Source organism: Artemia franciscana, chromosome 11 (genome assembly GCF_032884065.1).
Source record: "Artemia franciscana chromosome 11, ASM3288406v1, whole genome shotgun sequence".
Lineage (NCBI taxonomy): Eukaryota > Metazoa > Arthropoda > Branchiopoda > Anostraca > Artemiidae > Artemia > Artemia franciscana.
This window is the reverse complement of record NC_088873.1, coordinates 19,361,324-19,388,613: the sequence shown is the minus strand read 5'-3', so window position 1 is coordinate 19,388,613 and position 27,290 is coordinate 19,361,324. Positions and strand designations below refer to the sequence as shown.

At 35.8% G+C, this 27,290-nt stretch overlaps 1 long non-coding RNA gene across 1 annotated transcript in view; it reads left to right on the top strand.

Annotated features, from left to right (window-relative positions):
- Positions 1–27,290, top strand: part of LOC136032933 (uncharacterized) — a 417,461-nt gene that overhangs the window by 293,334 nt on the left and 96,837 nt on the right. The gene's annotated exons all lie outside the window — the stretch shown is intronic.

Here is a 27,290-nt window from a genome sequence, read left to right as displayed (position 1 = left end):
CATAAGTAAAGTTTGCCCGATGTTTCTTTTTCCTTGTATAATTTATGCATAAGTATAGAAATATTCAAGGAATTAATGATGGTGAGGGTTTTGTAGCTGCGAGCACATCGCATTACTCAGCCACCCAGAATCCAGTGCAATGCCGAGTCAAGGCTAGTCTTAGTTACAGCTGTGGTAAGGTATATTTATCAAAGATCCATCCTGACTTCACTAGGGGGCTAAATCGGAAAGATTTATCTGTCGAGAAAAGGGAAGGAGAAATAAGCAGAGATCCTAAACACAAGAACAGCTCCAGCCTTTTCTACCCAGCCTACACAGTCAGGTTTCTAGGTTGTGACTTTAATCAACGGCTCCAGTTTTGAACTTCTTTTTACACTTAAATGACGAATTAACTTAAAACATAGATTGTTGAATCTTTGTATTACGTTATTTTTCTTATTACTTGCTAATTCTTAAGTTGAAAGCCGTGAAATATTTTACTTTCATAAAGACCCGTATTACGCTTAATTAAATTATGCTTCTTAATTAAAACAGCACAAAGGTTGTATCAGCATTTAGTCATTCCTAAATTCTGTAGTATTACTGCAGTAGACAGTGTCCACTGTCCAGGGCCATTACTGTATTCTGTCAGAGCATTAATTTACACTCCCATTTTTTCTAGGGAACGATTATCCGACTTTACTCCTCCCTCCCCAGATAGTTCCAACAGTGCAATTCATTTGACACATTATTTTTATACAACACAAGTTAGTTTAACAAGTGAGGCCTCTGAGCTTCATACTGTCTTTCATTCAGACTTTGTTTTTAAATATCCTGGTATCTAATAACGTTATTGTAAAGTTATTTACAAAGCCCTAAACATTCACAAGTGGCTTTAATTTGATATTAGTTAATGAGTCTTCAAACCGAAAACAAATTAATAACCAAAATCATAAATAGCTAAACTAACAAGAGTGCCTACTATCATTTGAGCATTCTTGGCAACAACGCTCAATTCTCACTTTCAAGGAGTTATTAACAAATTCCTGATTTAAATTTTAAAATGAATCGACTGGTGATGTCAGGTCTTCTGTCATTCCTAAAAAACGGTATAATTTTAATTTGAAAGTGTATTAGAAGTTAAAAAAATCACTTTCAAATAATTTCAAAATAGTAAAAATATGTGAAGTCCCCTTATGCCTTTAAGATTCCTTGCTTAAAATCGGATTCTCGAGTAACTGCTTAACAGAAAATCCACCGTGCAATCAAACTTGAAGAATGTGACTGATTCATTCTATTGACAACTTTTCAAGGGTGAAAACCAGAGGAAAAACAAGAGCCAACCCAGGAAAAATTACTACTCAGCCAACTACTTAACGGACATATTCTGGTTCAAACCTCCTTCGAGGTGGTATAAAATAATTATCACGAGACTATATAATCCAGAAAAACACATTTTTAAGCTAACCAGGATCGTTTTCCCAGTGCCAACCTGTAAGAAGAACTCTGTCCGACCCTATACGCTAATAATTGGTAAAGGATTATAGTCTCCTACCGACCTACATCCAATATTTTGATAATAATTAATTCAGTGATCAAAGGACTATAATTTGTATAAGCGGATTATTTCGCTACTTGAGTGAGAATTCCCTTCAGAGCTGTGGATTTTCTTATTAATACTTTCATAATCAGTGACCTATATAATTTATGGCAGGATCAAGCAGTGCGAATATAATTAGGAATATCCGATATTTATAGGCAATCACGCTGCGATGAGGGTGACAGGGGAAAAGTAAGCAAAAGGGGGCGAGAGAGTTGTTTGCAAGAGCCATGGTACCCGCCGGGCTTGCCCCTTAAATTACCGGGACAAGGTATACAGCATTCAACGCTTCCCTTACTTCTCTCGCAAGTGACCGAGCGAATATACCTGATATCCCTTTTAATGATTTCGACATCAACACATATCCTCCGACTGCTGAAGAAGTCTTGTATTCAGCAAAGAATTTAAAAAATGGACGAGCCCAGAGTATAGGTGGCATTCCAGCAGAAATGCTGAAGTACTCAATTAGTACCTGCGTATCTATTTGGCTCTCCCTTTTCACCAAAATATGGACCTTAGGGAAGGTCCCAAGAGATTGGAGCAGAGGTACTATAGTCAAACTCTTCAAGAAGGGAGACTTGATGAACTGCCGTAACTGGAGAGGCATCAATCTTCTCCCTATCTCATCCAAACTATTAGCCTCCGTCATTTTTTAGCGTCTGCAAAAAACACTAAACGCAGCTCTACGAGAAGAGCAGCATGGTTTCAGAACTGGGAGATCATGTTCTGATTTAATACATGTATTGAGAATGCTTGTCGAAGAATCAAAAGAATGGAACAAGAAGATCTACCTCCTATTCACTGACTTTGAAAGGGCATTTGACTCAGTTGACCGAGATTGTACGAAAGAAAGGATCTTCTAATTAATGAGCTTTTTGACATTGGTATTGTGTTTTTACTGGAGCACCTTCTCTCTAAAGTGAATGTTGATGGCCAAAAGCGTTTTCGAACCCATTTACCTTCTTAAGAGCCAGCCAGAAAACCCGTGATAGACCATCAGGAGGTCTGGCCATGTATTTCAGACATAACACTCAGCCAATATTATTGCAAAGTGATGCATCATAACATCTTAAGATGATGATAACATCTTAGCGATAAAATGTGGTGATACTGCATTTATAAACGTTTATTTTCCCTGTAATAGAAAAACTGTGCAGTCATTGTCTCGTTTTTCACACGAATATAATCGCCCACGAACAGCACTTAGCGACCTTGCAAAATAAAACACAAAATGGGTTCTCGCCGGCGACATGAATGCTGACGTATTATCTAATTCTGACCGATCTGACATTTTTCTCGATTCACTGCCCGGAGGATTTCATCTGGCTGATAAAGATCTTCTATTTACTTATATCCCCACTCGTGGTGGTCTTACTTCCAATCTTGAAGCCTGTCTTCACGTGGTTCTTGTGATTCCTCGGGATACTTTCTTTTGTTACTTTCTCTTTTAGCCGCAAGCCTTTTGGCATTAAGTCTTTGAGCAGTTTCCTCGGCTGTTTCTTCTGCCATTGTAGGATTTATACTAAAATTTCTCTTTGAATCGCCCCCTTATATACTTATAATGACGTCATATACAAAGCCTTATAGATTTATAATGACGTCATATGCGTACAAACAAACAAATGTACAACTTATTTTTATATATATAGATGAGGGAGTTCGCCCCCTCGTCAATACCTCGCTCTTTACACTAAAGCTTAAATTTTGTCCCAATTCCTTAAGAATGACCCCTGAATCCCAAAGGCCGTAGAATAAATAGTTGAAATTACTAAACATACTTCAGTGTAAAGAACAAGGTATTAGGAGGAGGTGAACCCCTCATATGCGTAATATTTTCTTTTCGTTTTAAGTTTTAATGCTGCTCTTTACTTTCAGTTGAAAAAACTTTTTCATATGTATTTTTTCATTGTTTTTTTTTAAGATAATGCTTGGAAATCCTGGGCCCCCTTCATGTAAATCCTCTTCCCCCATGACAAATTCCTCCTTGGAAAGATCCTCCCATGTAACCCTCAACCCTTCCCCACACTCCCAATAAAAAAATCCCCTGAAAACGTCTGTACACTTCGCAATAACCATTACTATTACCTCGCTCTTTATACTAAAGCGTCAATTTGGTCTCAATTCTTTAAGAACGACCCCTGAATCACAAAGGCCGTTGAATAAATAGTTGAAATTACTAAAAATACTTTAGCGTAAAGAGTGAGGTATTGTGAAGGAGACGAAACCCCTTATATACGTAATAATTTCTGTTCGTTTTAGGTTATAATGCTGCTCCTTACTTCCACCTGAAAAAATACTTTTAGTTATTTTCTCATTTTTTTTTAAAATAATGCTAGAAAATCCTGCGGCCCCTTCATGGAAATTTTCTTCCCTCGTGATAAATTCATCCATGGAAAGATCCTCCCATGCAACCCCCTCTAAGACCCCCCTTTAACGTGAAATAGTCTCCCTGAAAACGTCTGTACACGTCCCTATAACGATTACTATATGTAAACAATGGTCAAAGTTAGTAACTTTGACCCCTCCCCCGGGGACTGTGGGGTACTAAGTCGTACTTAAAGACATAATTATCAGGTTTTTGACTATGTTGAACAAAATGGCTATCTCAAAATTTTGATCTAGTGACTTTGGGAAAAAATGAGCGTGGAAAGGGGCCTAGATGCCTTCCAATTTTTCGGTCGCTTAAAAAGGGCACTAGAATTTTCAATTTCCGCTAGAGTGAGCCCTAACGTGACATGCTGGGACCACTGGGTCGATACGATCACCCCTGAAAAAAAAAGAACACGCACCCTTGCTCTGTCTTCTGGGAAAAAATTCCACATTTTTCTAGATAGGAGCTTGAAACTTTTACAGTAGTGTTCTCTGGTACACTGAATCTGATGGTGTGATTTTCGTTAAGATTCTTAAATAATATTTTCTAAAATAAGGCAAGTTTTCTCAGATTCGTAACTTTTGATGGGTAAACTTATACATTCAGAATCAGTGTAAAAATGCGATTCTTTTGATGTAACTATTGGTATCAAAATTCCATTTTTTAGAGTTTCGGTTACTATTGAGCCACGTCGCTCCTTTTTACTGTTCGTTACCACGACCTGTTTAAAAATGAACTAACAATTTTATATTTTGCCCCAAGAAATATATGCTAGGAGCCAAAATAAATATCTTGGAGATGGTGAAAATTATATTTCAATGCCCGAAATGCGACGAAAACTATCATGCAACTTTAATAAGGGGTCCTAATCATGTTGTTGATGATATTATCGTCGATAAACTGTTCTTGTTTTGTACTAAGGGGGTGAGAAAGCTTAAGAATTTATTGATAGTGAAGAAGTTATGGTAAGAAAATCATGGAAAAAACTATCATCATTATCGATACTTTCTTAAAGGTAGTTATCCATAGCGTTTTGCCTTATTTAGTTACACGTGGTCTTTAAATATGAGGTTAACCTAGTTAATTTAATTCTAATGCACCGCATAGAAACGATGTCCTATGTAATGTGACGTTAAATTTGAATTTGGCTTTATTCAACAGTGACATGTGTGACTTGTTTCTTGCATACTAACTTTGATGGGACACAGCCAAATCTTCAATCCTGATTTACAGCCTCATTTGTTTGTTCAAAATTTTAAACCGGGCAGGGCAGTCCTTCTGGAGAATTCATCTCTTGGACGAACTCACACATAGATTCGTACTGGATGAAAAATGTCAAATAATTTGAGATTTATGCAAAGAAAAAATCGCGTGTGCTAGTACTTGTTTACACCAACTTATTCGGTATCTAATGTGATGTATTAGCCGAAACAATTTAAATGCGTGTGTATTTGTTAAGGATCAATATATGGCATACGGTCGAACAGCGTTCGTGTTATAGGTTAGCGCTGGGGGAACAAGGCTTGATTGCTTAAAGATATATTTTTCTGGGTTATATATAACTGTTTTATATCACCTCGAAGGAGGTTTGAACCAAGATGTGTCAGTTAAAAGTACTTGGTCGAAAAGTACATTTTCCTGGGTTGACCCTTGTCTTTCCTCTGGTTTTCACCTTTTAAACGCTGTCAATGGGATGAATCCGTCACATACTTTAAGTTTTGGCACTTGGTATTAACCAAGTGACATATAGCAATCGCAAATTCTGTCGGTCTGTCTGTCGGTCTGTCGGTCCCGGTTTTGCTACTTTAGGCACTTCCAGGTAAGCTAGGACAATGAAATTTGGTAGGCGTATCAGGGACCGGACCAGATTAAATAAGAAATAGTCTTTCTCGATTTGACCATCTGAGGGGGAGATGGGGCCCGTTAATTCGGAAGAAATTGAAAAAATGAAGTATTTTTAACTTACGAAGGGTTGATCAGATCTTAATGAAATTTGATGCTGGAAGGATATCATGTCTCAGAGCTGTTATTTTAAATCCGGATCTGGTGACATTGTGGGGAGTTGGGAAGGAGAAACCTAAAATCTTGGAAAACACTAAGAGTGGAGGGATCGGGATGAAACTTGGTGGGAAAAATAAGCACAAGTTTTAGATACATGATTGACATAACCAGAACGGATCTGCTCTCTTTGGGGTAGTTGAGGGGGGGGGGGGGTGATTCTGAAAAATTAGAAAAAATGAGGTATTTTTACTTCCGAACGGGTGATCGGATCTCAATGAAATTTGATATTTAGAAGGATATCGGTCTCAAAGCTCTTATTTTAAATCCGGATCTGGTGATATTGGGGGCAGTTTGGGGGGGGGGGACCTAAAATCATGGAAAACGCATAGATTGGAGGGATCGGGATGAAAATTGGTGAGAATTGATAATTGGAATTGATCCGCTCTATTGGGGAGGGGGGATTGATTCTGAAAAGTTGGAAAATGACGTATTTTTTGACTTACGAAGGAGTGATCGGATCTTCATGAAACTTCATATTTAGAAGGACCTCGTAACTCACATCTCTTATTTTAAATCTCAAACGGATCCAGCTTCACTGGGGGGGGGGGAATCTTAGAAAATACTTAAAGCAGAGAGATCAGGATGAAACTGGATGGAAAGAATAAAAACCTGTCTAACATACGTGACTGACATAACCGGACCGGATCTGCTCTCTTTTTTCCCCCATTTCTATATTTTCCCCTCCACAATCCCTCGCTCTTTACGCTAAAGTTTTTAATTGTTTTAAAAATTAGAATTGTGGCAAAGAGTCGAACTTTAGCGTAAAGAGCGATGGATTGCGGAGGGGAAAACCCATTTCATATACGGAGTAATTTCGGTTCCTTTTAAGTTTTAATGTCGCTTCTTACTTTCAGTTAAAAAAACTAGTTTTTTTCATTTAATTTCTGAACGGTTTTTTTGAATTAATGCATGTTTGATTTTGGCTCTCCGCACATAAATTATTAAAATGAAATTTGCATACTAATTCGTTTTTTTTTGGCTAAATGGCTTTCTCTTAATTTTGATCAGACGATTTTGAGAAATAAGGGGTGGGGAAGGAGGCGTAGTTGCCCTCCAATTTTTCGGCTACTCAAGAAGGCATCTAGAACTTTTAATTTTTAACGAACGTTTTCATTAGTAAAAAATATAATTAGCTTCAGAAATAACTTACGTAACAAACTTTTATATTTTTATACTTTTATTATGTATATGAGGGGGTTTGTCCCCTCGTTAATACCTCGCTCTTTATACTAGATCTTTAGTTTTGTCCCAATTCTTTAAGAATGACCCCTAAATCAGAAAAAGCCGTAGAATAAGTAGTTGAAATTACTAAAAATACTTTAGCATAAAGAGTGATGTATTTATCTCCTCCTAAATACCTCGCTCTTTATGAGAAAGTATTCTTAGAACCCCTTATATGCTTAATAATCTCTGTTCGTTTAAAGTTTTAATGCTATTCCTTACTTTCAATTGAAAAAACTTTTTCATGTTTATTTTTTCATTTTTTTTATAGTAATGCTAGAAAATCCTGCGCCCTTTTCATTGAGTTTTTCTTCCCCCATGACATATTCCTCCAAGGAATGATCATCCCACATTGCTCCCTCCCCTCAACCCAACCGCCCCCCCCAAAGAAATGAATTCCCCCGAAAGTGTCTGTACACGTCCCAATAACCATTACTGTATGTAAACGCTGGTCAAAGTTTGTAACTTGCAGCCCCTCCACCAGGGACTGTGGGGGAGTAAGTCATCCTCAAAAACATAGTTATTATGGTTTTCGGCTATGCGGAACAAAATGGCTATCAGAAAATTTTGAGCCGTTGACTTTAGGAAAAAATGAGCGTGGTAGTGGGCCTAGGTGCCCTCCAATTTTTTGGCCACTTAAGAAGGGCACTAGAACTTTTCATTTCCATTAGAATGAGACCTCTTGCGACATTCTAGGACCACTTGGTCGATACGATGACCCCTGGGAAAAAGAAAAAAAACAAAACAAACAAACAAATAAACACGCACCCGTGATCTGTCTTCTCGCAAAAATACGAAATTTCACATTTTTGCAGATAGGAGCTTGAAATTTTTGCTACAGGGTTCTCTGGTACGCTGAATGCGATGGCGTGATTTCTGTTAAGATTTAGGAGGTGTTTTCCCCTATTTTCCGAAATAAGGTAAATTTTCTCAGGATCGTAACTTTTGATGACAAAGACTAAATTTGATGAAACTTATATATTTAAAATCAGGATTAAAATTAAATTCTTTTGATGTATCTTTTAGCATCAACATTCCGATTTTTAGAGTTTCGTTTACTATTGAGCCGGGTCGCTCCTTACTACAGTTTTTTTTTACCACGAACTGTTTGATCACGTCCTAATCATATGCTGATGATATTATCTTAGTAGGAGTGAAAACTGTAAAACGTAATGATAGGGAAGAAGTTATGGTAAAAAAGGGCAGAAATTTCATCATTCTCTGATGGTTATCCGTAGTGTTTTGCCTTAAAGAGTTATATGAGGTTATGCATCATACAGAAATTGTGTCCTATGTGACACAACGTTAGATTCGAATTTAGTCTTTGTTAACTAGTTGACATATGTCACTCTTTTTCTTGCAGTATAAGTTATTCAGGAAGTTAGACCAAATTTTGAATCCTGATTTTCAACCTCATTCGCTTATTAAAAATTTTGAACCCGGCATTCCTTCCCGAGAATTCATCTCTTGAACCAACTCATACAGAAATGAGAAATATAAAATAACTTTAATTTGAGCAAAGAGAAAATCAAATGTGCTAGTAGTTGTACCTTGAAGGAGGTTTGACTCATGTGTCCGTAATTAGTTCTTGGCCATTTAGTAATTTTTTCTTTGGTGGCTCTTCTTTTCCTTTGTTTTTCACTCTTGAAACGTTTACAATGGGATGAAACAGTGGTTTTTGAACGGTGGTTTTTGTGTTACTCGAAAATCTGGTTCTGAGCATGGAATCTGAAAGGCTATTCAGGGACTTCGCAGGTTTTTGCTATTTTGAAATTATTTGGAAGTCACTTTTTGAACTTCTAATTTATTTTCTGTTACTTTCAAATTTGAATCAAATTGAATTTTAGGAGTGACAGAAAACCTGCCTTCACCAATCGCTTCATAGTGAGTTCTCAATTAAGAACTCTTCAGTAACTCGCTGAAAATGTGATTTTAGCGTTGGGACCAAGGCTACTCAAAGGAAAGTCGGCACTCTTGTTAAGTTAGCTATTTATGATTTTGGTTATTAATTTGTTTTCGGCTTCAAGGATCGTAAACCAATGTTAAACTAGACCTACGTTGCCCGGGCATCGTAAATTGTTGCGGCAACCTTCGTCTGGCTTCGCCGACTAAAGTGTTGCGAGAGCAACACTTTGGTTTTGTTTTTTCGCTATCGATCAGTAATCACATGATCGAAGATTATTCCTCAGCGTTGAAAAAACAACAACAAAATAGTATCGAAAGAAGGGATTAAATTGACTTTGCAGCCAGTTGAACTTTATCCTTTTCAATCGTAGACATCGTGACGGATGGAAACTCGGAACAATATCTTATATAATCTAGTTGATATTATAAAGCTATCCCTAACTTTTCAGGATCAAAATACCATAGATGACATTCTATGAATTATTACAAAACTATCTCATTGTTTTACATTCTCGCTTGTGCTTGTTTCTTGACTATCGGTTAAATTATGAAGTTGTCAGCCTATCGAAGTTTTTAAAACGGTATGTTCAAACAAGAACACAATCAGTTATGACACGACCAAAGGCTATTCCTCAGCGTTGGAAAAACAACAACTAATAATATCGATAATATCGATATTATTATAAATAACAAAAAATAATATCGAAAGAAGGGACTAAATTGACTTTGCAGCCAGTTGAACTTTATTCTTTTCAATCGTAGACATCGTGACGGATGAAAACTTGGAACAATATCTTATACTAGCTGTTGGGGTGGCGCTTTGCGCCACCCCAACACCTAGTTGGTGGGGGCGCTTAGCACCCCCCAAGCCCCCCGCGCGCGTAAGTTGTTACGCGCCATTGTAGTTGTGTCTCTGTGTCCCCCCTGTGAATATATATATATATATATATATATATATATATATATATATATATATATATATATATATATATATATATATATATATATATATATGTTTTTAATTACGTAAAACTTGCGAACATACAACATTCTTCGCTGTCTCATTCTCTGTGCATATTATCGATTGTCAGGTTTACCGACTCTTGAACATGCAATATATAATTGTTCATGGGAAAAACAATCCGTATTCAGATCTATACCTCATTGTCCTAATGATTGCCCTTGAGCTTTTTTAATGGTAATTGCTAATCGAACATTCCCTGTGTCCCGGTCGTCATTTATATTCCCAGTGTCCCGGTGTCCCGGTCGTCATTTGTGTCCCGGTCGTCATTTGTGTCCCGGTGTCCCGGTCTGTAGTGCTATTCTATAATGACGTCATATACAAAGCCTTATATAATTATAATGACGTCATATGCAAACCCAAAAACAAACAAACGTGCATACAAACAATTTATTTTTATATATATATATATAGATATAGTTTGTTTTTAGTTTTTCTTTTTTAGTTTTGCAGCTTTTTTTCTTTTTTTATTTTTTTTTATTTTTAGTTTTTTACCTTTTTATTTTTTCTCTTTTTTAAGTTTTTTTTCTTTTTAGGTTTTTTCTTTTTTTAGCTTTTTCGAGCCATATCAGTTACGGGACATTGTAGTTGTGTCCCTGTGCTCCACCTGTGAATATATATATATATATATATATATATATATATATATATATATATATATATATATATATATATATATATATATATATATATATATATATGTTCTTAACTACGTAAAACTTGTGAATATACAACATTCTTCGCTGTCCTATTGTCTGTGCATATGTCCCGGTCGTCATTTGTGTCTCGGTGTCCCAGTCTGTAATTTCTCTTTGAGTGTCCCGGTCGTCATTTATGTTCCCTGTGTCCCAGTCGTTATTTGTGTCCTGATGTCCCTGTCTGTAATTTCTCTTTGATTGTCCCGGTCGTCATTTATATTCCCTGTGTCCCGTTCGTCATTTGTGTCCCGGTCTGTAATTTCGCCAGTCGACAAACATGACGTCAGTCGACAAACAACTTCATGACGGCATAATGCTCAATCCTTATAATGACGTCAGTCGACGAAAATGACGTCAGTCGACACACAAACATGACGACAGTCAACACACAAACAAACAAGTTATTTTTATATATATAGATAATCTAGTTGGTATTATAAAGCTATCCGTAACTTTTCAGGATTAAAATACCATACATGACACTAATTATTACGAAACTACCTCATTGTTTTGCGTTATCGTTTGTACCCGTTGCATAAACACTTAATTCTGCAAGATTTAAAGAGATCGAATATAATATGCACCAATTAGTCCAAATTTCTAGCCCAAAGTGAACATATTCTTACTTACACGTTCCTCTCCCGTGATAGACATCAAGTTCACCGGAAACGAATAAATGGGTACAGCAACTAGCAAAAGTCGCAAGCCCCTCATCGCTGAAGATGATTGTAGCCCAACAGCCGATTATTGCTTACAAGTCCCCTACATGTCTTGCCACTGGAAGCAAATTGGTTTAACCATCAAATACACCGGGAACAAATAATAGGTACACCAACTAGCAAAAGTGGCAAACCCCTCATTGCGGAAGATGATTATGAGCTAACAGCTGTTTTTCGCCCAAAGTGAACCGATTCTTATTTATAAGTCCCTCTCCCGTGATAGGCATCAAGTTCACCGGAAACAACTAAATGGGTACACCAACTAGCATAATTGCAAACCCCTCATCGCTGAAGTTGATTATGAGCTAACAGGCGTTTCTCACCGAAAATGAACCGATTCTTACTTAAAAGTTCCTCTCCCGTGATAGGAATCAAGTTCACCAGAAACAACTAAATGGGTACACCAACTAGCATAGTTGCAAACCCCTCATCACTGAAGTTTACTGTAGCCTAACAGCAGATTATTACTTAAAAGTTCCCTACATGTCTTACCACTGGAACTAAATTGGTTTTACCATCAAATACACTGGAAACAAATAAGAGATACACCAACTAGCAAAAGTTGCTAACCCCTCATTGCCGAAGGTGATTATTACCTAACAGCAAACTGTTGCTTACAAGTCCTCTATATGTCTCACAATTTGTATCGGCCTAGATTTCTTTACAGTGTATACCTTACTTCTGAAGATGTCAACCCCTTGAAACTTTCAAACTGGTATACCTCATGAAGGAATTTTTGTATCGAAAAATGGATGTCATATTCTTTGATCAGCTCATCAAGAGCTATCGATTGCCGTCGAAAAACAAATTCTATCTATCTTAGTTCAAAAGTTGATTTTTTTTGCTGTAGGCCAACTTTCTAACGTCACCACTTAGAAAGGAACAAAGGATAAGCTCCAATTTCTTTAGCAATAAAAGAACTTTTAAAGTTTATTATGCACATCTGATACCATTTCTCTACCGCAATCCAAAGTCCGAAAAACCGAATGAAAATCTCAGCTGAAATCACGAACAGAAATGGGTAAAACAATAGATGGCAGCACTATCAGACCCGTGGGAAAAATGGCACATTTTCGCTTCTGTAAATTTTTCTATTTATCACTCAAAGAAGACATATTGGCTGTGGGGCCGGGTAACTGCCGCATATATTTAACACTTATAGATTTTGGTCCATCTTCAATTTGAAAGTGGTGCCTGCCTGATTGCCTGCTAGAACGGAGCCTTCCACTCGAAAGCAGAAACATGGTTTGATGAAACGAAAGCTTGGCTGCATAACTTCAGATACTCCTCTCTGACATAGGCTGTATAACTCCACTTCACTTCGCACACCATAGGCTCTGGCTCGTGGACAAGCAAAAACCATCCTTTTTGGCCCCAAGCAAGAGTTCTGTGGAGCTTTCCGAAATGTAATGTCATTTTCATCAATCCAGCCTGAGGTCCACACTTTCCGTAAAAACCGCACAGGTTAGACCCTTACCAGTTTCCAGGAATAAGCTGAGATCAGCGGCATAGGAAAAAAACAAAAACAAAAAAACGGGCCAAAACCAATGTGTTGCTCTTGCAACACAATTTATTAGCTCCTATGAATGTTTCGGGATTTGTGAATAACTTTAGAACGACGTTATTCAGTACAAGGTTATGTAAAAAAAATTTCATGAAAGACATCTCGTTAAACTACCTTGTGCGGTATAAATATAATGGGTAAAAGTGATTACGCCCGTGGAACAATCGTGGGGGGGGGGTAAAGGGTGTGTAAAGTGGCAGAAGAGAGTTTATGTCTTGGACAATGAACTTTAATCATTACACTAATGCTATAAAATTTAGGAAAGAGTTAAGGTTAATACAGCTTTTGTTCTTTTTAAATAAAGAAGCAAGGAGTTTGATACAGGTCTTTATAAACGTACAATATTTCACTTAATCTAGGAGTTAGCAGGAAATAAGAAAAATAATAGAAAGATTCAAGTCTTTTTTTTAAGCTAATTCATTATTTTAGTATAGAAGAGAAGTTAAAATAAAACGTTTTTTCCATTTCTATATTCCTTTTTTGTTTTCACATAGAAACTTAAACATTACCTACGCTGTTAATTCAAAAGTTTCTCAAAATATGTAAACAAAAACACAGTTGAATCAATTATTTGTATTAGTTTATATAAGTTGCTTATTTAGAGTAGCACATTATAATGACAAGACAGTAGAAGAATTTGGTTATCCTTAATCTTATGGTTTATTCTTGAAAGGATAAACCAATACATCTTTTTATGGTACTTGGTATTAACCAGGTGACATATAGCAATCGCAAATTCTGTCGGTCTGTCTGTCTGTCGGTCCCAGTTTTGCTACTTTAGGCACTTCCAGGTAAGCTAGGACGATGAAATTTGGCAGGCGTATCAGGGACCGGACAAGATTAAATTAAAAGCAGTCGTTTTCCCAATTTGACCATCTGGAGGGGGGGGGGGAGTGCGGGGCCCGTTAATTCGGAAAAAATAGAAAAATTGAAGTATTTTTAACTTACGAATGGTTAATCAGCTCTTAATGAAATTTGAAGTTTGGAAGGATATCGTGTCTCAGAGCTCTTATTTTAAATTCCGACTGGATCTGGTGACATTGGGGGGTGGGGGAGTTGGGAGGGGAAACCTAAAATCTTGGGAAACACTTAGAGTGGAGGGATCGGGATGAAACTTGGTGAGAAAAACAAACACAAGTCCTAAATACATGATTGACATAACCGGAACGGATACGCTCTCTTTGGGGTAGTTTGGGGGGGGGGGGGGGGTAATTCTGAAAAATTAGAAAAAAGAGGTATTTTTAACTTACGAACGGGTGATCAGATCTCAATGAATTTTGATATTTAGAAGAGTATGGTGTCTCAGAGCTCTTATTTTAAATCCCGACGGGGTCTGTTGAGATTGGGGGGAGTTGGGAAATAGAAACCTAAAATCTTGGAAAACACTTAGAGTGGAGGGATCGGTATGAAACTTGGTGGGAAAAATAAGCATAAGTCCTAGATACATGATTAACATAACCGGAACGGGTCCGCTCTCATTGGGGTAGTTGGGAGGGGCGGTTCGTTCTGAAAAATAAAAAAATGAGGTACTTTTAACTTACGAATGGGTGATCAGATCTCAATGAAATGTGATATTTAGAAGGATATCTGGTCTCAAAGCTCTTATTTTAAATCCCGACCGGATCTGGTGACATTGGGGGGAGTTTGGGGTGGGGGAACCTAAAATCATGGAAAACGCTTAGATTGGAGGGATCGGGATGACACTTGGTGGGAAAAATAAGCAGAAGTTTGAGATAAGTGATTTACATAATTGGAACAGATCTGCTCTCTGGGGAGGGGGTAATTTTGAAAAATTAGAAAAAATGACGTATTTTTAGCTTACGAAGGAGTGATCGGATCTTTATGAAACTTCATATTTAGAAGTACCTCGTAACTCAGATCTCTTATTTTAAATCTCAACTGGATCCAGCGTCATTGGGGTGGGGGCAGTTGGGGGGGGGCCGGATATCTTAGAAAATACTTAAAGCGGAGAGATCAGGATGAAACTGGATGGAAAGAATAAAAACCTGTCTAAGATACGTGACTGACATAACCGGACCGGATCTGCTCTCTCTCTGGTGGAGCTGAGGGGGGGGGGGGGTAATTTTGAAAATTGAGGTATTTGTAACTTACGAAAGTGTGACCGAATCTTAAAGAATTTTGATATTTAGACGGACATCGTGACTCAGAAGTCTTATTTTAAATCCTGACCGGCTATAAGCCTCTGATTTTCCTTTTAAATCAATATATTTTTATTTGAGTTGATCGTTTCACGTGTTCAAAAGTATTTTGACGAAAATCATCTTTGGAATCCTGCTCAGCTTGGTTTTCGAAAAAATAGGTCTTGTAATACTCAGCTTCTTGAGGTTATTTTGGACTTTCAACGTTTTGCCGATTTAGCTATACCCTTTGACGTGACTCAGAAGTCTTATTTTAAATCCTGACCGGCATTAAGCCTCTGATTTTCCTTTTGAATCAACATATTTTGATTTGAGTTGATTGTTTCACGCGTTCAAAAGTATTTTGACGGAAATCATCTTTAGAATCCTGCTCAGCTTTGTTTTCAAAGAAATAGGTCTTGTAATACTCAGCTTCTTGAGGTTATTTTGGACTTTCAACGTTTTGCCGATTTAGCTACACCCTTTGACTGCATTTAAATCGACTTCTCGAAGGCATTCGACAAAGTCTCAATACCAATCTTTCTTAAAAAAATGTGCAGCTTATAAATTGGGCAAAAAAAAACAATTGCATTTATTGCTGATTATCTAAATGGACGAACTCAGCAGGTTGTTGTTGGTGAAGCTATGTCATCCTCAATTGATATGTTAAGCGGAGTCCCCCAGGGTAGCTGCCTGGGTTCAATTTTATTTTGTTTATTTATTAACGATCTACCTTCCTCTGTTCAGCATTCTACTGTCAAGATGTTCGCGGATGATATAAAACTTTATCTACCAGTACGAGACCAAAACGATGTGCAACTTTTACAGGAGGATCTTAACTCTCTAACTTATCGGTGCGAATCTAATTCCATGTTCATAAACCCTTCTAAGTGTGTTTTTCTACACTATGCTCGTAAACTCCCACCTGTGCATACTTACCAGCTGTCTGGCATACGAATCCCTTCTAACGAAATAGTGCGTGACCTTGGCGTTTACTTTGATACACAATTGAAATTTGATAAGCTTGTTTCGGAAATTGTAAAGAATGCAAATTATCGTTTATCGTCTATAAGGAGAAGCTTTAGTAGGTTCAACCTTCGTAATTTCTTACTACTATACAAATCAATGGTCCGCCCTCTTCTTGAGCATAATACTTCTGTTTGGTTTCCATTAAGTCTAACGGATGAGAGTAGGATTGAAAAGGTTCAGAGAAGGGCCACTAGATTGGTCCCATACCTTCAGCGCCTTTCCTATCCGCAGAGACTTTCTAGGCTTCAACTCCCGTCGTTCAAGTTTCGTAGACGTCGCAATGACCTTATAAATGTGTTTCGTATAATTAAAGGAGTGGATGATGTTGATCCAAATTTAATTTTTAAATTTAGCCATTATCAATCTACTCGTCAGCATGATTATAAATTATATCCCCTAAAAACCACTGAAAAAAAATGGTCAATTATCTTTCGTTAGTAGAGTTGCCGGACCATGGAATTGTTTGCCTCTGGAGGTTATCGAGGCAGAGAGTGTTCGAATTTTTAAGAGTGCATTAGTAAATACACCTTTTTATTTAGACGCTTCATTCTCCAATAAATTCAGAGCTTGGCATGCACTACGGTAAGTGTCATGTATAGTACCGTTTACAGTTCTCAAAGACTCAAAGGATGTCGGACCGGGTACATTCACCAAAAGCAGGCGTAGAAAGAAGCATTCATGTTGATTGGGGTGAACGGTGTAGAGTTTTCCTATCGTGGTATCTTTGAAGATGGTAGGTTGGCCGTCGACTGACTTACCCTGTTTTCGACGTTCAAATACTTTATTTTTAGTATTCCACGTGTAATACGAAGGCACTTCAGTATACAGCAGTTTTTTTTGCAAAAATGCGTGTAGTTATGTGTAGTTATAAATTTCTGATGTGAAATCAAAAGTCATATCTGACGTCTCTAACTGTTTTCGATGGAGTATATCTTCGGACGTTTTTGCCTTATATTTTTCCCATAACTCTGTAGGAGCTGATGGAGAGCAAGTTGTTAAAATGATGCCAAACAATGAGCGAATTTGACTTGGAGTTGACGTTTTGCATGCGTCATTGATACAGTTATCCCAGTGCTGGTCATTCTCCAATAAATTCAGAGCTTGCCATGCACTACGGTAAGTGTCATGCATAGTACCGTTTACAGTACTCAAATACTCAAAGGATGTCGGACTGGGTACATTCACCAAAAGCAGGCGTAGAAAGAAGCATTCATGTTGATTGGGGTGAACGGTGTAGAGTCTTCCTATCGTGGTATCTTTGAAGATGGTAGGTTGGCCGTCGACTGACTTACCCTGTTTTCGACGTTCAAATACTTTATTTTTAGTATTCCACGTGTAATACGAAGGCACTTCAGTATACAGCAATTTTTTTACAAAAATCATTTTTGCAAAGCGAAAAGAAAGCGCTTAACTTTGTATCCAGTGGATTCAGGGCTCTTTGTTGCACGTTGGTTTCCGAGAAATAAACACGTTGACCATTCTGTAAATGTACCGCTAACTGAAAAACAGCTGGACTACGTTCATGTATCGGAAATGAAAGAATTCGCCAAACAGCATCATTACTGCTTATGTATCTTCAAGCCTGATATTTTACGATTTCGTCGATATCTTTGATTTCGGGCTGCAAGCCAAAAACTGCCATGTCACTGCCTTTGTTGACGTATTTACATATGTATTTGATTGCCTTTACGGAGTTACAGTATTCAACGTTTATGTGTGCATTAAATGTTTTTGATAATAATGGGGAATATGGAACAACCCACTGGTTATCTACTTCGATGGTGGTACCGTTATGCTTCTTTATTATTGCTGTTTTACCGCCATCTACAGTAGATCTTCTTCTATATTGTGGGTAACCATCATTGCCAGTAATTGTGTTGGATACTAAAAGTCGAGGATATTACTTTATGCACCTTCGTTTGGCCATGCATGTTGAATTTTCGTTCAGTGCACCGCAAGGTCCATGTATCATATTTTTCACAATAATATCATGTAACCTCTTATCGACATTTTCATCAGGTGTTTCAGCGGAAATCGCATCATCAATTTCGTTCGAATTACTTTTTTTGTGTAGCCAGATAAGTATATGTGCGTGTGGCAAACCTCGTTTTTGCCATTCCACTGAGTACATCCAGCATCGCACTGACCCAAACACTTCAAAATTTACTATGTAGTTTATCAGTGATTTCAAATTTTGCCGGAAGACACGGGCCGCAATGTCATGTCTATGAACCGCCGATTGTCCTTGAAGTAAAAGCTGCAGTATCTCTTCCCAAGATTGATTACATGTAAATGTAATAAATAAATCTGGACGACCATAGAGACGAACATACGCAATAGCATCTTGAGCATATTCATGCATATGACGGGGACTGCCAGCATATGACGAAGGTAAAATTGTTAATCTTCCAACGTTTGTGGTATTACCGTCATTTATAACTGCATCTCGCAAATGAATGTATTGTTCAGAGCGGAGCTTGGTCTGATTCAGGCGGATATATAGCAAACGTTCTGATTCAATTTTAGCATACATATCAACGACGAATTGGTGAAACAATTGACGGCATTTTAAAATATAATTTTCTTCATCCTGCCGAATCATTAGTCTATAGGAATAATAATGCATTGCACTGCATTTCTTATTCATTTCTTTGTTAGTGGTTGAATTCATCAATTTAATATTAAAGTGATAGCCGTCGGCTCCATCCCAAAAAATGATAGGATATTGTAGGGCATCGTAGCATCGATGTGTTTCAGCAATTCTTAACAACTGAGCGTTTCGCTTATGAAGAATAATATCTCGAGGTAAAAACTGATCACCGACCATAACGATTGCCTCTTCGTCGATAGTTGTAGCAATGTATCTACGCACATGTTGGCCAGGAGGCGTTTTGTCAGCGGAAATAACAATTGTATGCGTATCAGTAGGTATCAAATCGATGGCTGTTTTGAACAGACGCACTAAATTATTATTTTCGTGGAAAAGATGTTGCAATTGGGAAACGATTGTCCTTTCAACGTTGGGAGAAATTTCGCAACGTGCATTCAATTCAGAATTTCTATCACTGATGAAGTACAATTGTAAAAATTTATGATTCTCGCCTGAGAATGGTAGAAGGGATTCTGCTCTATGATAAATTTTCCCTTTTACTTTGAAAGTAGACACAAGTTAATCTGGATTTTCGATTTGGGCTCCAAACGACGTCATTTGGAAACATGAGTTATATTTTCTGATTTGTGAAAAAAAACGCTTAGATTCTGACGTAGTTCCAGTAAGGAAAGTCTTCAATGGCTCTGGTGGTGCAGCCAATAGAGGAAGTTTAACTTTTCCTGAGGCGCAACACATTCCCATTGTTTTACCATTGAATTTCAAGGCCTTGCAATAGGGACAAATTTTAGACATAGTCCCGATTTGAACACATCTACTCAAGCTATAATCATCGACTGGGCTGTTGATTTCTTGCTGTTCTTGTGATTCCTCGGCACGCCTTCTTTTTTCACTTTCTCTTTTAGCAGCAAGTCTGGTTTCATGTTGCTCTGGTAGTCCCTCGGCATGCCTTCTTTTTTACTTTCTCTTTTAGCAGCAAGTCTGGTTTAATGTTGCTCTGGTAGCTCCTCGGCACGCCTTCTTTTTTCACTTTCTCTTTTAGCAGCAAGTCTGGTTTCGCGTTGCTCTGGTAGTTCCTCGGCACGCTTTCTGTTCTTTCTTTCTATATCAGCCTCAAGCCTGTGTCCTTGCTGTTCTTTTGATTCCTCGGAACGCTTTCTTTTGTTACTTTCTCTATCAGCCTCAAGCCTGTTTCCTTGCTGTTCTTTTGATTCCTCGGCACGCTTTCTTTTCTTACTTTCTCTATCAGCAGCAAGTTTTTTGGCATCGACTCTTTGAGCATCTTCCTCGGCTGTTGCCATTGTAAGTTCATCAGTCATTTCAAACATTAATAGATTTCTAGGTGAACGCATGTCTTAAATATCTTTAATGACGTCACCGTCATAACAAAAATGACGACAACTAACTTCATGACGTCAGTCAACAAACAAACATGACCTCACCCGACAGACGGACCCACACATCCACAGACAACTTATTTTTATATATATAGACTATATATATAGACTTAAATAGATTTATATATATAGACTTATATATATATATATATATATATATATATATATATATATATATATATATATATATATATACATATATATATATATATCTATATATGTATATATATATATATGTATATATATATATATATATATATATATATATATATATATATATATATATATATATATATATATATATATATATATATATATATATATATATCATATATATATATATATATTCATATATATATATATATATATATATATATATATATATATATATATATATATATATATATATATATATATATATATATATATCTATATAAAAATAAGTTGTCTGTCTGTGGATGTGTGGATGGGTCAGGTGACGTCACCTGAAAAAACTGGATCAGGTGACGTCAAAACTGAAAAAACTAAAAAAAGGCAAAAACTACAAAAAAACTAAAAACTAATGAAAAAAATAAAAAAGCTAAAAAACTAAAAAAACTATAAAGGTAAAAACCAATAAAAAACTAAAAAAAACTGAAAAAACTAAAAAAAGGCAAAAACTACAAAAAAAACTAAAAACTAATAAAAAAAGTAAAAAAGCTAGAAAAAAATAAATGACGACACTCAAAGAGAAAGCGACCAGGACAAAAGGAATGTTCGATTAGCAATCAACAAAGCACCGGGACATAGGGAGTATAAATGACGACCAGGACATAAGTAAAAAAAAATTAACAAAACTAAAAAGAAGGTAAAAACTACAAAAAAACTAAAAAGAAAAAAAAACTAAAAACTAATAAAAAAACTAAAAAATCTAAAAATCTAAATAAACTAAAAAAGAAAAAAAAAAGGAAAAAAATAAAGGAGAAAAACAAAACTAAAAAACGAATGTATATACAGACCGGTACACCGGGATACAAATGACGACCGGGACACAGGGAATATAAATGACGACCGGGACACAACTACAACGGGGACACCGGGGGAAACAGGGGGATATAAATGACGACCGGGACAAAAAAACTAAAAAGAAAAAAAAAAACTAAAAACTAATAAAAAAACTAAAAAATCTAAAAATCTAAATAAGCTAAAAAAGAAAAAAAAGGAAAAAAATAAAGGAGAAAAACAAAACTAAAAAACGAATGTATATACAGACCGGGACACCGGGATACAAATGACGACCGGGACACAGGGAATATAAATGACGACCGGGACACAGGGACACAACTACAACGGGGACACCGGAGGAAACAGGGGGATGTAAATGACGACCGGGACACCGGGACAGGGAATGGTCGATTAGCAATCACCATCAACAAAGCTCAAGGGCAATCATTAGAATCATGAGGTATAGATCTGAATACAGATTGTTTTCCCATGGACCATTATATGTTGCATGTTCAAGAGTCGGTAAACCTGACAATCTATTTATATGCAAAGACAATGGGACAGCAAAGAATGTTGTATATTCGCAAGTTTTACGTAGTTAAAACCATATATATATATATCTATCTATATTCACAGGTGGGACATAGGGACACAACTACAATGGCGCGTAACTATTATGGCGCGTAACGACTTACGCGCGCGGGGGGGCTTGGGGGGGCGCGAAGCGCCCCCACCAACTAGGTGTTGGGGTGGCGCTTCGCGCCACCCCAACAGCTAGTATATATATATATATATATATATATATATATATATATATATATATATATATATATATATATATATATATATATATATTCACAGGTTTGACACAGGGACACAACAACAATGGCGCGTAACTAATATGGCTTGTGTCCCTGTGTCCCACCTGTGAATATATATATATATATATATATATATATATCTATCTATATATATATATATATATATATATATATATATATATATATATATATATATATATATATATATATATATATATATATATATATATATATATATATATATATATATATATATATCATGAAAATAGAAATCACCAATGCAACAGCACAAAAAAAAGGGACAGAGAGACAGAGGAGAAAAGGAAGACTGTTTTCCTAAATTAGTGATTAATATAGACCAGCCCTTGAATGAGGCCTTAACCCTACTCATCCATACAATCACATAGGTCAAACAGCATAGCCATGCACAATCAACCATAAATAATAATCCATGGACAGGCAGTCATGTCGTCAATAAGTATAAGTCGTCATTTACCAAACAATAGAAAAAATAATAAAAACAAATAATTCAGAGGCAACAACCCAACACAAGGGCTCATCAGGAGAATACACTGGCCTATATAGGGTTTTGCCACTTTAAATTCTCTACCCAGCCAAGTGTTGTGGCTACCACAAAATATCCATGGCATCCCCGTGTCAGGTATCACCCCCAAAATACAAGCCTATGAAAGAAAAAAAACAGCAAGTGTAAAACAACCAAGTAACACCAAAACAAGCTTATCCTGTTAATATATCCCTCTTTTTAGCAACAATAGGTAAACTAAATATAATAAATTTTAACACATTGCAAAAAACTTGAATGAACTAAACAATTATAGAATTCATCTTTACCATATGGCTAATTTTTACAAAAATCCTCTCAATTAGAAACACAATTCAAAATAAATGGCGCTGCAACAACAATTCTCGAACCTCCGAAATTAGTTGAAAATTTCTTTAAGTATTTCTAGATAATTCTTTTGATATTTATTTAAAAGTTCGTTATAATGAAAACTAAATTTTTTAAATTGACAAGTTAATTTATTTGCAGAAAAACCTCTTGATATCAATTTTTGGCTTAAGATTTTACATCTATTTTTAAAATCAATATAGTTACTACAAATCCTTGCATAACGAAGTAACTGTGAGAAAAACGCTGAATATGTGATATTTGAGTGTATATTACTTTCAGGGAATGGGAAACTAATCACTTCAAAAACAAAATCATCTGTTTTATTATACATTTTAAAACCTAATTTATTATTATCCCAAATATTAATATTTAAATCTAAGAAATGATCTTCATGACCAGCGCCATGACCAGGTTCAAGAATAAGCTCTGATGGATATATATTTTTAGAAATATCAATGAAATCCTTACAATTTAAGACCAAAATATCATCTAAATATCTTTTATTATTTGACAAAACATGTTTTAAATTAATTGCATTATTCTTATCCATCATATATTTATATTCTAGTTGACTTAAAAACAAGTCAGCTATAAATGCGCTGGCATTCCCCCCCATGGGAATTCCCACAATTTGCTTGTACAAATCACCACCAAATCTCATATAAGTATTGTATAAAACAAATTCTAATAACTCAAAAATCATATCCAAGCTGTAACATCTCAAGGTAACTATAGTATTATAGCAACTTGTCCATATAGATTTTTTATTATAAGTGTCTATTTTTAAGAACCTTTTACTAGATAAGAGGAAAGATTTCTTGATAACAGTTTTTAAATTATCAAACACTACATTAAGTGATAAATTAGTATACATTGTCGCAAAATCGAAAGACTCAATTCTTTTAGCTGAAACCATTGTTAAAGAATCTATCACCCGCAGTGAATTATTTCACTCCAATATGGATTAAAATTCGAAAATTTTTTAATACCAGAACAATAGGTTTTAAGTTTATTTACAATTTCCTTTAAAATTAAAGAGGGGTCAGTAGCAGCAATGCGGGTTGGACATTTAGCTGCTCCAGCAATAAATCGTAGTTTAGGGGGATTTAATATGAAATTTTACAGTCCAATATAGGAAAGGGAACTTTTTATCATTGTCATTTATTTTAATATTAAAATTTTTAAAAAGTATTTCTTCAGTCTTTTCAATTAAATTCTCATCCTCTATATTTACCTTTTCGTAAACATTAGTTGTGCATAACTCCCTTTTTAAGATATCACAATACAGCTTCTGACAAATTATGGCAAAATTATTATTAGCTTTATCAACTGGCACAATTACAAATTAATTCTTTAGATTAGCAATTGCTTGTTTAATCTTCGCATTATAAAATAATGATTTAGTGTTACTATTTTTTAAGTTAGAATATATTTTATTTCTTATTCTACTAATAATTAAATTCTTCCAACTTTGAAAAGTCTCTTTATTTTTATTCTCTTTCTTACACCACTTATCAATAAATAAATCAAAATCATTTTCCAAGCCATCAAGAGCACTCGATGGTTTCAGATAATGAGAAAGACGGAAATTAGCCCCTTTATTGATTATAATTTGAAGATCATTTTACTTTATTATTGACAAGTCCCCTGTTATAACATGTTTGTAAGTAGGATTTACAAATGGGCCAAGTTGCTTACAATTACAAACCGGTTTCCAATTTATATCACTATCTAATCTTTTTGGTATTAAATTATAATTAAAAATAATTTGCCCAATAGTCTTTGAAAATTTATAAGTTAAAACTGGACTATCATTATAATTCAAATTACTAGGAAGGGCCTGTTTCACATGCCGCTGATTTAAAATTTCAGGTAAATTAATATCTTCAATCTGCTTACAAGTAAAATTAATAGGTAAATATAATCTGTTATCCTTATTACTAATCTTAACGAACTTTTTCTTTTTTGAAATCAATTTCGTTTTAGTTAGAATGCAAATTGTATCACATATTACTTTAAAATTATAATCAAGAGTTGTATTATTCTTAACAATCCAGAAAAGTTTGATTAGATTCCTCTTGGATAAATTATTTAGACATTTTATTACAGAAATCATACCCCTAGATTCAAGTAGCTGCCATAGATCTATAGAAAGCATATGTACATCTAATTCATTTTTCCTGTTATTTTTTCATGTCCTCTCGATCGTTTTTTACGTTTAGTAGGATAAATAAAAGAAGGATGGTCCATAAAACCATCAATACATTTAACAACAACATGAGACATGTCACCATATTTTGCTACACGATCATTTAGCTCAAAAGGATAAGCTGTACCAAGAGTATGGATCCAGAAATCCTCCTGTTTACGTAGTCTATTATTCTTTTCTTCTTTATTTAAATTTTCTAATTCTAAATTTTCTAAAATTGTGACAGTTATATCTGATATGGAACATTTACCATTATTACAATGTTGAACTAGATAATTATTAGTTTTTTCATTATTAACTGTTGTCTTATGTCCAGAAAATCTTTTATATATATTATTAGTTGTTTCCCCCACATATTGCAGGCAGCATTTATTAAATTCTAATAGGTAAATTACATTGGTTCTTCTACAATTAACATTACCACGTAACTTGCATGCAAAATTTTTATTATACAATGTACTCTTAACAGAAGTCCGTGCGCGTAAGTCGTTACGCGCCATATTAGTTACGCGCCATTGTAGTTGTGTCCCTGTGTCCTTCCTGAATATATATATATATATATATATACATATATATATATATATATATATATATATATATATATATATATATATATACATATACATATACATATATATATATATATATATATATATATATATATATATATATATATATATATATATATATATATATATAAATAAGTTGTCTGTGTGTGTGTGTGTGTGTCGAGTGACGTCATGTTTGAGTGTCGGCTGACGTCATGTTTGTCGACTGACGTCATTATAAGGATTGAGCTGTATGCGTCATGAAGTTGGTTTGTAAACTGACGTCATGTTTGTCAACTGATGAAATTACATACCGGGACACAAATGACGACCGGGACACAGGGAATATAAATGACGACCGGGAACCTCAAAGAGAAATTACAGACTGGGACACCCGGACACAAATCACGACCGGGACACAGGGAATATAAATGACGACCGGGACACAGGGACACAACTACAACGGGGAAGCCGGGGGCACAGGCGGGATAAATAAATGACGACCGGGACACCGGGACACAGGGAATATAAATGATGACCGGGACACTCAAAGAGAAATTACAAACTGGGATACCGGGACACAAATGACGACCGGGACAGAGGGAATATAAATGACGACCGGGACACATTGACACATCATTAGAATAATGAGGTATAGATCTGAATACGGATTGTTTTTCCCATGGACAATTATATGTTGCATGTTCAAGAGTCCGTAAATCTGACAGTCTATTTATATGCACAGACAATGCGACAGCGAAGTATGTTGTATATTCGCATGTTTTACGTAGTTAAAAACAAATATATATATATATATATATATATATATATATATATATATATATATATATATATATATATATATATATATATCTCTATTCACAGGTGGTACACAGGGTCACAACTACAATGGTGCGTAACTAACATGAAGCGTAACGACTTAGGCGCGCGAGGGGCTTGGGGGGGCACGAAGCGCCCCAACAATTAGGTGTTAGGGTGGCGCGAAGCGCCACCCCAACAGCTAGTATATATATACATATATATATATATATATATATATATATATATATATATATATATATATATATATATATATATATATATATATATATATATATATATATAATTTGTCTGTGTGTGTGTGTGTATCGAGTGACGTCATGTTTGTGTGTCGACTGATGTCATGTTTGTTGACTGACGTCATTTTGAGGATTGAGCTGTATGCGTCATGAAGTTGTTTGTCGACTGACGTCATGTTTGTCAACTGATGAAATTACATACCGGGACACAAATGACAACCGGGACACAGGGATTATAAATGACGACCGGGAACCTCAAAGAGAAATTACAGACCGGGACACCCGGACACGAATCACGACCGGGACACAGGGAATATAAATGACGACCGGGACAAAGGGAAACAACTACAACGGGGACGCCGGAGGAACAGCTGAGATATATAAATGACGACCGGGACACAGGGATTGTTCGAATAGAAATTACA